At 38.4% G+C, this 14,125-nt stretch overlaps 1 pseudogene; it reads right to left on the bottom strand.

Annotated features, from left to right (window-relative positions):
* Positions 1 to 12,101: 12,101 nt before the first annotated feature.
* On the bottom strand, positions 12,102 to 13,896 carry LOC132674737 (ATP synthase F(1) complex subunit alpha, mitochondrial pseudogene; annotated as a pseudogene).
* Positions 13,897 to 14,125: the final 229 nt, after the last annotated feature.

The raw sequence follows: 14,125 nt of genomic DNA, 5'->3' as shown, positions 1-14,125 counted from the left end.
TGTTGAGGTTCACAACGCTGATGTCTGCATTAAATATCCTGTTTGTTTCTGAACAGTAATCAAGTAATTATGTAAAATTTACTTATCCATTCTACTGTAATGGACATTAGATTGTTTCCAGTTTTTGTTATTATAAACGTTGCTATTATGAATGTCCAATGTACATCTCTCTTGGTGCAAGTGTTTTTCTAGGGCATGTTTGAAACAATTTTATGATATGTAATTATATCCCCATAAACCTGTAAAAAGTATACATGACTTTGAACAAGTTTCTCTAGGACAACTGTTCTTGAAATTTAATGTATGTTAAAGTCATTTAGAGAGCTTGTTAAAACATATTGTTGGCCACATCCTCAGAGCTTCTGATTTAGAAGGTCTGGGGTGATACTGAGAATTTTTATTCCTAATGCTTCTTCTGGTGGCTGGAGACTCTTCTAGGGAATGTACAGAGGTGTAGAATTGCTCAGTTGTATGATAAATGAATGTTCTCCTTTCTATAGAAAGTCAAATTGTTTTCCAAAGTATGCACCCAGCATCAGTGTAAAACATATCATCACCAACATTTGAAATTGTCCACCTTTTTAAAAAAGATTTTATTTTTGAGTAATGTCTGCACCCAACATGTGTCTTGAACCCACAACCCCAAGATCAAGAGTCACAAGCTCCACCAACTGAGCCAGCCAGGGACCATCTGGAATTGTCCACTTTTCATGCTTACCAACATTGCTGTTCAATTTGTATCTCTCTAACAATTAATGACACTGCACACCTCTTCATTTTTATTGAGCATCCCTATTCTCTCGTCTGTGAAATGCCTGTTCACAAATTTCTCCCATTTTGAGGGCTTCATTCATTGATTTATGGGAGTTCTTTACATGTTTTGTATAATATTTTTTTGTTGTTGGTTGTATGTGCTATAAGTATCTTCTCCAGATGGCAGCATAAGTTAACAAAAATTATTTAATGTTGTCAGACTAATCTATCTTTTTGTTTCTGATTTGTGCTTTCTTTTTTTTATTTTTTTAATGTTTATTTACTTTGGAGAGAGAGAGACAGCACAAGCAGGAGAGGGGCATAGAGAGGAAGACACAGAATATGAAACAGGATCCAGGTTCCAAGCTGTCAGCACAGAGCCCAACGCAGGGCTTGAACTCCAGAACCGTGAGATCATGACATAAGCCAAATCCGGATGCCCAACCAAATGAGCCATCCAGGTGCCCCTGTGCTTTCTATGTCCTCTTTCAGAAATCATTTCCTAACCAAAGGTCATAAGTATATATACTATATATTTTGTTTTCTGCCATTTGTTTCTGCAATCTGTATCTATATTGTTTTTGAAAAGGTTTACATTTAGAATGTTAATCTGGCTAGAGTTGACTTTTGTGTATGGCCTAAAGTTAAGGACCTAATTTATGTGTTTTCAGTTTTAATATTCAACTGCCCTGGCACTAATCATCAAAAGCTTTCCTTTTTCTACTGATATATCAAGTGTCCAAATATGTATGTACCTCCTTATAAACGCCTTATTATGTACCATGGTCTATTTGTCTACACTTTACCAAAATCCCTCTGTATTACTGCAGCTTCAAAGTAAGTATTAATATATGGTAGTCTAAATACCACAAATTTTTTAATTTGTTATTCCATAATTTAGGAATTACTGTTAATTGGGCTCTTATAATGGCACTGTGGTTACACAAAACAATGTTCTAATTCTCAGGAGATGCATGCTAAAGTATGCTTAGAGTCAGGTGTCATAATGTCAAGCAATTTACTTTTAAATGACTCAACTGCCATTGAATCTAACTTGTGAGTATTCAGGTCTTAATTTTGCTATAAAGTCTCTGTGTTTGAAATGATATGATCATGATGGTAATATGATCCAGGAAAATAATGTTAGGATGGTAATATCCTTCAACCTGACAACTGCTTACTGCTTTTAGGATGATGGTTTTGTTTTTTTTGAAAATATTTTAGGGGTGCCTGGATGGCTCAGTTGGTTAAGCGTCTGACTCTTGATTTCAGCTCAGGTCATCATTTCATGGTTCATAAGTTTAAGCCCCACATAGGGCTCCATGCTGACAGTGAGGAGCCTGCTTGGGATCTTCTCTCTCCTCCCTCTCTCTCTGCCTTTCCTCCTCCTCCTCTCTCTCTCTCCCTAAAAAATAAACTGAAAGAAAGAAAGAAAGAAAGAAAGAAAGAAAGAAAGAGGAGGAAGGAAGGGGGGAGGGAGGAAAGGAGGGAGGGAAGGAGGAAGGAAGGAAAGAAAAAAGGAAGAAAATAAGAAAAAAGAATACAGGTATGCACCCCAATGTTTATAGTAGCACTACCAACAATAGCCAAAGGATGGAAAGAGCCCAAATGTCCACCGATGGGTGAATGGATAAAGAAGATGTGGTAACACTCCACACAATGGAGTATTACTCAGCAATCAAAAAGAATGAAATCTTGTCATTTGCAACTACGTGCATAGAACTGGAGGGTATTATGCTAAATGAAATTAGTCAGAGAAAGACGAATATCATATGACTTCACTCATATGAGGACTTTAAGACACAGAACAGATGAACATAAGGGAAGGGAAGCAAAAATAATATAAAAAACAGGGAGGAGGACAAAACCTAAGGGACTCTTAAATAGGGAGAAAAAACAGAAGGTTACTGGAGGGGTTGTGGGAGGGGGGATGGGCTAAATGGGGAAGGGGCGTTAAGGAATCTACTCCTGAAATCATTGTTGCACTACATGCTAACTAATTTGGATGTAAATTTCAAAAATAAAATAAAATAAAATAAATAAATAAAATTTAAAAATAAATAAATAAAATAAAAAGAATACTATATATAATACATATAACATATGAAAAAATAAATTTTATTTTCATATTTAAAATTTATTTAAAAAATTATTTTTTATAAAAAATAAAATAAAATAAAATCTACTTTAGTTGATATTAATAAAACCATGCCAACTTTTATGTTGATTGTATATCTTTCTGGTCCTCTTATTTTCAACAGTAACAAGCAGCCAACACACATCAAAAGCCTGAGATTTTTCCAAACATTTCTCCTTAAACTATAGCCAAGTTATTGTTACATATTTTTGGTCCCAAAACATAGCTGATAATAATTTGACCAGCCCTCCCACTGTTACCACCAGCCTAGGTCCCCAGTGCCTGCTATCCTAACCCCTCTACTCAGCCAATTCCTTATTTTAGATTCCCTTACTTTAAGCATCCCACTTATGGAACAGAATTCTCTAGAGTTAGGAATGCATTCTGCTCAAAATAATAGAAAACTTAAGCGACATAAATAAAATCTAGCTGGTTCAGCAGCTAAATGGCATCATGACTGATGTCTGCCATTTTCTGCAGTGAAATTGGACTTTTATTCATTATCATAAAATGGCTATTGCAGCATCCGCCCTCCTCCCTGACATTTCTGGTTATCAAACTCCTGTCCCCAAAACACAGCTCAAATGTCCCCAGCTCTGGAAAGGAAGGAACTCTATTTCCCAGCCCGGCAGTTTTAGGCCCTTTAAAAACACTGAAATAGCTAATAGTATGAAATTTTTTCATGAATATTCAGATAATTTCTGATTTCTGGGCTTTATTGCTTATGCTGGCAATATTTCTGGAACATCTGTCTCTTCCCTTGTCTGCTATGCAAACCCTTCACCTTTAAAATTTAGGACAAGCATCCAGTCTTCTATAGGGTCTTCTTTGATTCCCACTTTCCAAAGACTGTCCTTTCCCTGAACCTTCTGTTATAAAACTTAGCACTTAAACTGCATGACTTGTCTCTCCCCTGTAGGAGACAAAGTCCTTCAAAATCTCACAAGTAGCCCCAGTATTCTTCAGGAAGACAAAAGAAGGTGAGCTTTCTATCTATGGCCACGTTAGAAGTCTCAGACTGGTCTACCCATGAGTTATTGGATCACACTGACCTCAGATCTTCTGAGCCAGCTCCCTGGAGCTAGGAGTCTTTACTAATTAAGAACTCCAGGCTGCCTATAACTTTACCTTCATTCTGGAAGGAGGTGAGTGGAAAACTGCCTCCGGACAAGCCTCAATCAATATGAACATATTGAAATGTTATTTGAGTTGTAGAGTACCTTCACTTCTAGCCTGCATTTTGGAGGACTTCAGACTGACAAGATGATTGAGTACCTGAACACTACAATCTTTTCAACCTGACATGATGTGAGTCTCTGATGGCCTATGACAGCATCACCTCCAAGCCAAACCTGGAGAAACATGTCTTTGAGAGCTCCAAGTTAAGTTCCTGAGCCACTTCTACTTAGCTGAGAGTTCTAAAGCACGTATCAAGAGTTCTGTAGGAAAGCCTTCCCTGTCTCTAGTCTATCACAGATACTGATCATTTCCTGTAATTCCTTGACTATTACAAAGTCCTTCCAAGTTAGGGAAACCTCAGCCACATTCCACCCAGAGGAGGTAGTAGAATAGAGAGGAATGCCTCAAAGAGGTCATCATGGGTGTCTTATCAAAAAGACCCCTGCTTGAGGCGCCTGGCTGCCTCAGTCAGTGGAGCATGCAACTCTTGATCTCAGAGTTGTGAGTTTGAGCCCCACATTGGGCATAGAGATTACTTAAAAAAATCAAAAAGATCCTGCTTAACATCTAGATCTGGGGATTCCTTCCAAGTTCTATCTCCATTCCCCCTCTGTACTTCACTCTATTTCCAACCCACTAGCTATATCTGGCTGGGCAGACAGAAACATAGGAGTAAGATAACGATTCTGGGAGACAGAAGAAATCCAATGAATAGAGAATTTTTTTTTTTTGGTTATGATGTAGGGATATCTCACTGGCCTTTACCAGTGTCTAGGATAAATATTCTATGTCGGTTCCCACCAAACAACTTTCTGATTCAAAATTTAGCTTCTCAAGTATCTTAACACTGAAAAAGTAGGAGCTAGGAGACTCTAGCACCATTAGACAGGAACAAAGTTTATTCTAAAAGAACAAAGTGGCATTTCTGTTTAAATACCTGACTCAAGGGGAGCCTGGGTGGCTCAGTCGGTTGGGCGTCTGACTTTGGCTCAGGTCATGACCTCGCAGTTTGTGAGTTCAAGCCCTGCATTGGGCTCTGTGCTGACAGCTCAGAGACTGGAGCCTGCTTCAGATTCTGTTGTCTCCCTCTCTCTGTCCTTCCCCACTCATGCTCTGTCTCTATCTCTCAAAAATGAATAGATGTTAAAAAAAAATTTTTTAAATACCTGACTCAAGTACTGCTAGTATAATACAAAAGTATACACAAGTATACAAAAGTATAATACTTTGCAGAGCTTCCTGTGTGCCAGGCACTCTTCTCAGACCTTTATATATATTAACTCCTTTTATCCTAATAACAATCCTATGATGAAGTAGGTTTAATTGTCGTGGTTCTCATTTTCTGAATGAAGATACCAGGGTATAAAGATGTTAGATACTTTATCCAAGGTCATATCTGTTGCTAAGAAGTGGTAGAGTGGAGATTTGAACCCAGATAGTCTGGCACAGAATTCATTCTCTCAGCCACTCTGCTGTTCAGTGTGGAATCTACCTGCAAAGGCAAGGCCCAAACCTAGAATTCTAACCACTATGCTGATCCTAACAAAGGCGGGCCAACACTCCCTCACCTTCCTAACAACTCAAATGATCGTTCATTGTCCAAGCCAGATCATTGTTTAAATAGAGAAATACAGAATGTGTGGTATATAATGAATATATCAAAGGCTTATTAGAAGAGTTTTCACTAATGCTCAAATCATTTCAGATTTCAGTGTCTTTCAATATGCCGGCAATATTTTCCACTCTTCATCACGCATGCTCCTCCCTGCCTTTCAGATTCAGAACAAGCATCCTGTTCTCTGGAAGGCCTTCCACATTGCATCCCCCAAAGGCAATCCTTCTGCCCTGACTGCTGCAGCAGTTAGCACTTCATATTATAACCACTCTTGTTCTCATCTCTCTAGATGTGAACTCTTTGAAAGCAGAACTCTTTGGAAAGCATCTGTTTCCCATTTGTATATGGAGAATAATAAAATTAACCACCCCCTCATGAGAATTAACTAAAATAATGTCTGTAAAGCACTTACTTGACATTCAGGTAGTTCTCAGTGAAGGACGGCCACTATGAAAATACAGTTTTGTAACCTTGGGAAGCTGGTACAGTGTTGACACACAATATACACTGAATGTTTGTTAAATGAGTATAAAACAATGTTCCAAAAAAGCACTAAGGATATACTTTTAAAGTCTTAGTTGAAGGTCTTTAATATAGTGCTAGCCCTGATTTGCTGGTTTTGCCCATTAAAATTTCACAATCCGAATTGTCATATACCTTACTGGTGTCATTTCATTTTTTCAGTTATAGTTGAAGGGATGCTGTGACCAAAACTGTTTGAAAATTAAAATAATGAAGGAAATATATTGAGGTAAGGAAAAGATCTCTTGCTTTTAAATTATTTCATTACTACATTTAGTCATCTTACATTTTAAGATAAAGACAATAGGCTAAAAATAGTCCTTTTGCATTTTTCCTTTTTTGGTTCCTTTCAGTGCTTCATAGTTTTAGCTTTAAATAAAGAACAATGACTGCCTTCAATTTATTTTCTAAACAGATCAAGTTCTGTTCTAATTACCAGCACAACAAAAATTTCAGTGTATCAAAAAAAATTTCTAAGCTCCTTGATGTGACCTACTTTACCGGATTACCATTAATACAATAAAAATTCCAGACTAATAAAAGAATTTGGAAAATGCCTTTGAGAAATGGGTTATCTATTGGATACAAAACATTTCCAACACTTAAGTAAGTTTTGGTCTATATTTTATTTAATTAATTGAATTCATCATAAGTATCTCTAAAATGCCTATGTTACTCATCACTCAAATATATAAAAATTGATTAGTATTAGGTCAGAGAACAAACTGGTGATTGACAGAGGGGAGGGGGTTGGGGATGGGTGGATTAGGTAAAGGGGAATAAGAGGTACAAACTTCCAGTTATAAAATAAATAAGTCATGGGGATGAAAAGTACAACATAGAAAATGTAGTCCATGACATTGTAATAATGTTATATGGTGACAGGTGGTAACTACACTTATGGTGGTGAGTATTTAGCAATGTATATAATTATCCAATCATTATGTTGTATACCTGAAATTAATATAGTATTATATGTCCACATTTAAAAACATTAGTTAGTGGGGCGCCTGGGTGGCTCAGTCGGTTAAGCGTCCAATTTCGGCTCAGGTCATGATCTCACAGTCCGTGAGTTCGAGCCCCGTGTCAGGCTCTGTGCTGACAGCTCAGAGCCTGGAGCCTGCTTCGGATTCTGTGTCTCCCTCTCTCTCTCTGACCCTCCCCGTTCATGCTCTGTCTCTCTCTGTCTCAAAAATAAATAAACATTAAAAAAATTTTTTGAAATGAATTAGTATAAGGTTATTTATTGTACCTTAATGCTTTTGAAAGGAATAAAACAGCCATCTTATACCATTTTATAAAGCAACTGTTTTCTTATGCAAGGAATTTCTTGTTACAATTAAAGTTAATAATTTTTACTCTTTATATATTTATGAAACCTGAACCATATTTTTGCAGAATTGCAGAAGTCAGTATCAAACTTGACATAATTATTTGCATAATCCATAGACATTCCTTCCACAGATTGTTACCAAACACCTATGCTGTATAAGCACTATGCTGGATTCTCCGGATGTTGGAAGACAAATGAACAAAACCCAAAAAGTAAGTAACGATAAATATTATAAAGAAAAATAAAGCAGGTCAAGAGGAACAGAGTGGAGGGGATGAGGTGTTATGAGATCAAATAAATATCTCTGAAAACTTAGGTGACTTGAGCAGAATCCTGAAGGGAACAAGAGGGTGAGCCACATAGACACTGAGAAAGAGCTTTAGGCAGATTAGCAAGTGCAAAGTTCCCTTGGCAGAAGTGTATTGTGCTTGTTGCTAGCAAAGAGATCGGTGTGGGTGGAGGGGGCTAAGCCAGGGAGAGGAAAAGAAAGCAGGCGCTGAGACCAGAGAGAAAACAGAACCTAGATCGTAAAGGTCTTATGGATCTGATGGAAAGATGACGTGAGCCACAAATATAATTTTAAACTTTTTAGTAATTACATTTTAAAAAGTAAAAAGAAACAAGCAAAATTAATTTTAATAATATGTTTTATTCTATCCAATATATCCATAACATTATTATCTAACATGTAATCAATATAACAAAATACTCAAGAGTTATTTTACATTTTTTTCTTTCTTGCTAAGACTTTAAAATCTAGTGTAGGGGTACCTGGGTGGCTCAGTCAGTTGTGCAACCAACTCTTGATTTTAGTTAGGGTCACTATCTCTCACTTCATGGGATTGAGCCCCAGGTGGGGCCCCACTCTATCAGCAGAGTCTGCTTTGGATTCTCTCTCTCCCTCTGTCTCTGCCCTTCCTCCCTCTCTCTCTCTCTCTCTCTCTCTGTCTCTCTCTCTCCATCTCTCTCTCTCAAAATAAATAAACTTAAAAAAATCCAGTGTGTATTTTAGATTCATAGCACATCTAAATTCAGACTAGCATATTTCAGGTGCTTGATAGTCAAACGTGGCTAGTGGCTACCATATAAGTGCAGTCATACACAATTGTAAAGCCTTTGAAGAGTTTTGTTTTTGTTTTATTTATCCAATATATACAGAAATAAAGAGAAGAGTATAATGAATTTAGTGTCATTATCACCCACTTTCAATAATTAGCAATACATGGCCAGCTTTGTTTCACCTACCTCCATCTACTCTCTCCAAACCCAAATATTTTTGAAGGAATATACTGGGGAGTTGTGAACACAGAAATGACTTTGAACAGCTCTATCTGCCAAGTTGAGAATAGTTCATGAAGTAGAAGCATGGGTGGAGACAGGAAGACCTTGTTATGAGAGTATTATAAAAATCCTGGTGAATTTATAGCACCTTAGTCGGGGGCGGTGCTGGCAGTGGAGATGGTAAGAAATGGAGGCTTGATTGAATCCTTAATATATTTCAAAGGGAGAAGCTGACAGGATATACTGATGGAACAGTTATGGAATATGAGAGAGAAAAGTCAGGATGACTTCCAGATATTTGGCCTACGCAACACGATAGAGTTGCCATTTACTGAAACACGGGAAGCTGCGAGAACAGTTGGATGGAAATCAAGAGTTCACTTTGCGGGGGACGCTTGGGTGACTCAGTCGGTTAAGTGTCTGGCTCTTAATTTCAGCTCAGGTCATGATCTCACGGTTGGTTTGTGAGTTCCAGCCCGCTTGGGATTCTCTCTCCCTCTCTCTGCCCCTCCCCTGCTCATGTGCATGCTTGCTCTCTCTCACTCTCTCTCTCAAAATGAATGAATAAACTTAAAAAAGAGATCATTTTTGGACATGTTAAGTTTAAACTATCTATTAGACATCCAAGTACAGACAGTGAATGAAAAGTTGGATATCTAGATCTGCGAGTCAGGAACAAAGCCCAGGCAGGAGATATAAATTTGAGAGTGATCAGAAAACAGGTGGTGTATGTGGTTCTTGGGTGGCTCAGTCAGTTAAGCATCTGACTTCAGCTCAGGTCATGATCTCACAGTCCATGAGTTTGACCCCACGTGGCACTCTGCAATAACAGCCCAGAGCCTTGGAGCCTGCTTCGGATTCTGTGTGTATCTCTCTCTCTGCTCCTCCCTCACTCATGCTTTGTCTCTCTCTCTCTCTCTTTCTCAAAAATAAATAAACATCAACAAAAAATTTTAAAGAAAACAAGTGGTGTTAAAACCATGAGACAAGATGTGTTCACTAGGACGTGAACTTAAATAGAGGAGAGGTCCAAAGTTTAAAACAGGAAGGGGAGGAGGAACCAGGAAAGGAGACTGAGTAGAAGCCCACATAAGCCATAAAAAAAATAAATGAATAAAACACGAGAAAAGGTATTGTCCTGGAAGACAAGTAAAAGAAATATTTCAAGAAGGAGATAGCAAGCAAAATACAAAACTAAATTTAAAAAGAAAATAAAAACCAATATCTAGAATTTGAAAACAAACTGAAACAAATGAGCCTACCTGGTATATCAGTTTGGTGAAAAAACCAGAGAAAAGAATTATTCCAACTGACCTTTGAACAAAATATTTTGACTATACAGTTTTGTTTTTTGGTTTTTTTTTGTTTTGAGAGACACAGCCAGCACGAGTTGGAGAGGGGCAGAGAACGGGAGAGAGAGGATTCCAACCAGACTCCACACCGCCAGTGCAGAGCCGGATACGTGGCTCAAACCCTCAAACCCTGGGACCATGACCATAGCCAAAACCAAGAATCTGCCACTTAACCGACTGAGCCACCCAGGCACCCCTTGACTATACAGTTCTGACTGGGTTATATTTTTAGGACAAAAAAATTTAAAAAGGCAAACAATCTTAAATTATCTAGTTTCATTTAGTAGTTTCATTGTTAATAGCAACAATTATTATTTTGAAACCAACAAATGTATATTTTAATATACTAAGAAACTATGTTAAAGCTGTCAGGGACTTAATGTTCAGCATAAAAAGCTCAGTTAAAAAAAATAAAACGTGGTGGGGCGCCTGGGTGGCTCAGTCGGTTAAGCGTCCGACTTTGGCTCAGGTCATGATCTCACGGTTCATGGGTTGGAGGCCTGCGTCGGACTTTGTGCTGACAGCTCAGAGCCTGGAGCCTGAGAATCTGTGTCTCCCTCTCTCTCTTCTCCTTCCCTGCTCATGCTCTCTCTCTCAAAAAATAAATAAACATTAGAATTACTTATTTTCTAGCTCTGTCCACTGAAAAGGCCAAGAAGCAATAATAATAATTCAGTAACAACAAGAATCCCATACTGTGGTCTCAAAACATCATTTCACACTAAAAGGGCTTGGCATTTTCTGTACAGTCAATCCAAGAAATATACCAGTTGAGCTTGGGATATCTTATTGTGCCAGAAAACAAAGAGGCTATCAAAAGATAATACTATCATATCAAACAAATACAGAAGCCTCAAAAGCTTCCCACTTACACTCAAAATAGAATAATTTGAGTGTCTAACAACTGCAACCAATAGAAACACATTTAATGTATAAAGCTATGAGTTCATAGTGCTATTCAAAAAAGGAAAAAGAAGGGCACCTGGGTGGCTCGGTTGGTTAAGCATCCAACTTTGGCTCAGGTCATGATCTCACACTTGGTGAGTTCGAGCCCCACGTCAGGCTCTGTGCTGACAGCTCAGACCCTGGAGGCTGCCTTGGATTCTGTGTCTCCCTCTCTCCGCCCCTCCCCTGCTCGCTCTCTCTCTCTCTCTCAAAAATAAATAAACATTAAAAAAAATTTTTTTAAGAAAAACAAAAAAGGAAAAAGAGAAAGACCCTGGACACCATGGAGGTTGCTAGGTAATGAACACATTACTGTAAAATTGGATAGTTGAAAGGAAATAATTAAAGATCTGTCCTGTTTTTCTGGTATGAACAGTATTTCAAGGTAACCAAATAATCCTTATGGATGTAAGAAAGTTCTCTACAGAAGACTTCTAGCTAATAAATGAAAACAGAATGATTAAATCATAAAATCACCATCTTGCAACCCATAATTGTTTTCAAATGAATCAGACAGTGGTCAACAAAAGATACCAAAATCATTAAGTAAAAGATAGTTGGGAAACTTTACAATCAGACAGGAATCAGCGTCACCACATGAACACCTTAAGCATACTAAAAGTGAGGCCATCTGACACTATGTGGCTCTTGAGATGATAAAATAATATGAAGTCTGTAACATCACCTATAGTATATTCTCGTCAAGAACCTAAAACTGGAGTGCCTGAGTGTCTCAGTCAGTTAAGCATCCAACTTCGGCTCAGATCACGATCTCACTGTTCATGAGTTCGAGCCCCGCATGGGGCTCTCTGCTGTCAGCACAGAGCCCACTTTGGACCCTCTGTTCCCCTCTCTCTCTGCCCCTCCCTTGCTTGTGATCTACCTATAAATAAATAAATAGGTAAATAACTAAATAAACACACAAACATACATTTTTAAAAAAGGAATCTAAAATAGAATTTAATCAAGTCTTTAGCGCTAACTTGTAGACTGCAGGAAATACAGAGGATAGAAAAACAAATTAAACACAAGATGCAACTGCAACATTCTACAAGACCACCGACCCAGTTTCTTCAAGAAGTAACTCAAATAAAGGAGGTGAAGTGGAGCACTTATGCGAATGAAAAGGGATCCTAGAGACTATAATCACCAAAGGTGGACCCTGTGCGGATTCTGGCTTGCAAAAGTAATAATTGTAAAAAGAAATTCTTTGAGATGATAGGGAAATTTGAATAGTTTGTATTACAACTTAAGAAATGTTTATTTCATGTTGTTAGATGTAAATATGGCCTTGGGTTATATAAGGAAAAAAGTTGTCTTTTAAAGCATGATGAAGTGGTTAGAATAAAATATCAGGCCTTTTAAGGTTTGCTTTTAAATACTCCAGTCAAAAAACCCCCACAAAAACAAATAAAATAGAAATAGCTCTGGTTTATCAAGATACGCCCTTATACCAGCAAAGGGCCACTTGTTCTTCAGTAGCCACAGGAGCATACTGTCCTTGCTTCAGATACTCGGGATGCACATCAGGACCCAAGAGCTGTTGAGTGGCAGCAGGGAGGTCAGAACCGAATCAGGCAAAAGCAGCAACCTCATGATTAAGAGCCAATTCCAGCTTCATGGTACCTGCCACTTGCTTCCTGACCCTGGTTTGGGCAGCAGATCTGACACAGGATACAGACAAGCCAACAGACACCTTTGTAAAACACTTCTGTTTCCAAGATCTGCCCATCAGTGATGGAGGTGACATTCATTGGAATATAAGCACACACATAACCAGCCGTGTTTCTCCGACTGGAAAAGCAGACAAGGAGCCACTACCAAAAGAATCATTCATTTTGTTCTCTCCAGCAGACAGGAGTGTAGTTAAAACATATCGCTAGAATAGGCCTCATGAGCAGCAGAAGTGTGGCAATAAGCAACAGAGCATTTGGATAACTCTTGATAGATGATCAAAGCATATTTTCCATTATCCTTAAAATATTCTCCTACAGAACAGCCAGAATAAGGAGTCAGGCACTGATGTGGGGCAGCATCAGCAGTAGCTGAAACCACAATGGTGTACTTCATGGCATTTGCATCTGTAAGTCTCTTCACCAACTAGGCAATGTAGATATGATACAGCTTCTTCTTTTCATCAGATGCATCATTGAAACATTTCTGGTTAATGATTACGTCAATCATTGACACTTTGCCAGCCTATTGGCCACCAATAACCAGCTCATGTTGACCATCTATCCACAGATTTAATGCCAGTCTGCACAGAGATTGGAGGAATGATCCCAGGGGCTTTCAGCCAACTTGCCTACAGTTCTTGCAACCCATTACCAATGGCACCTACTATATGACCCAACAGCTTCTTGCCACCTAGAATGCCCACAATGTCTCCTGTCCTCTTCAGGAGATCTTCTTCCTTAATTAGTTCTCATTTCCAAACACAGTAACACCAACATTATCAGGTTCCAAGTGCAGAGACATACCCTTTAAGCTTGTAAGAAAACTCTACCATTTCTTCTGCTTGAACATTCTTTAGCCCATGTACTTGAGCAATCACCAATACTTAAGACATACCTTGTCTCTTCAAGGTCAGCAGAGAGTAAAGCTCCAAGAATAGGCTCTTCAAAAACAGAAGACACCCCAGCAGTTCTTGTCTTCTGAGGACAAATGTTAGGCATGGAGTTTCCCTGTGGCAATTAAGGATGATCACAAAATGTTTTGGGAGACCAGCCAAGCCTAAGGGAGGATAAAATCCACAGCCCAAGGTCACATGCACAGACAGCATCTTTTTTTTTGTTTATTTATTTATTGTTAGTAAATTCTATACCCAACATGGGACTCAAACTAGACCTCAAAATCAAGAGGCACATGCTCTTCTAACTGAGCCAGCCAGGCACCCCCAGACAGGATCTTTAGAGCTCTCCTTAGGCCATTCCTCTCCCGCTGCAGCCTCTGTACTGACACTCAAACAAATATTAACCAAAAGAAATTACACTAGTATTCTGAAACAG

This window comes from Panthera onca, chromosome A2 (genome assembly GCF_046562875.1).
Source record: "Panthera onca isolate mPanOnc1 chromosome A2, mPanOnc1 haplotype 2, whole genome shotgun sequence".
NCBI classification, from domain to species: Eukaryota; Metazoa; Chordata; class Mammalia; order Carnivora; family Felidae; genus Panthera; species Panthera onca.
Note: the sequence above shows the minus strand (reverse complement) of the source record. Positions and strands in the feature narration are given on the sequence as shown.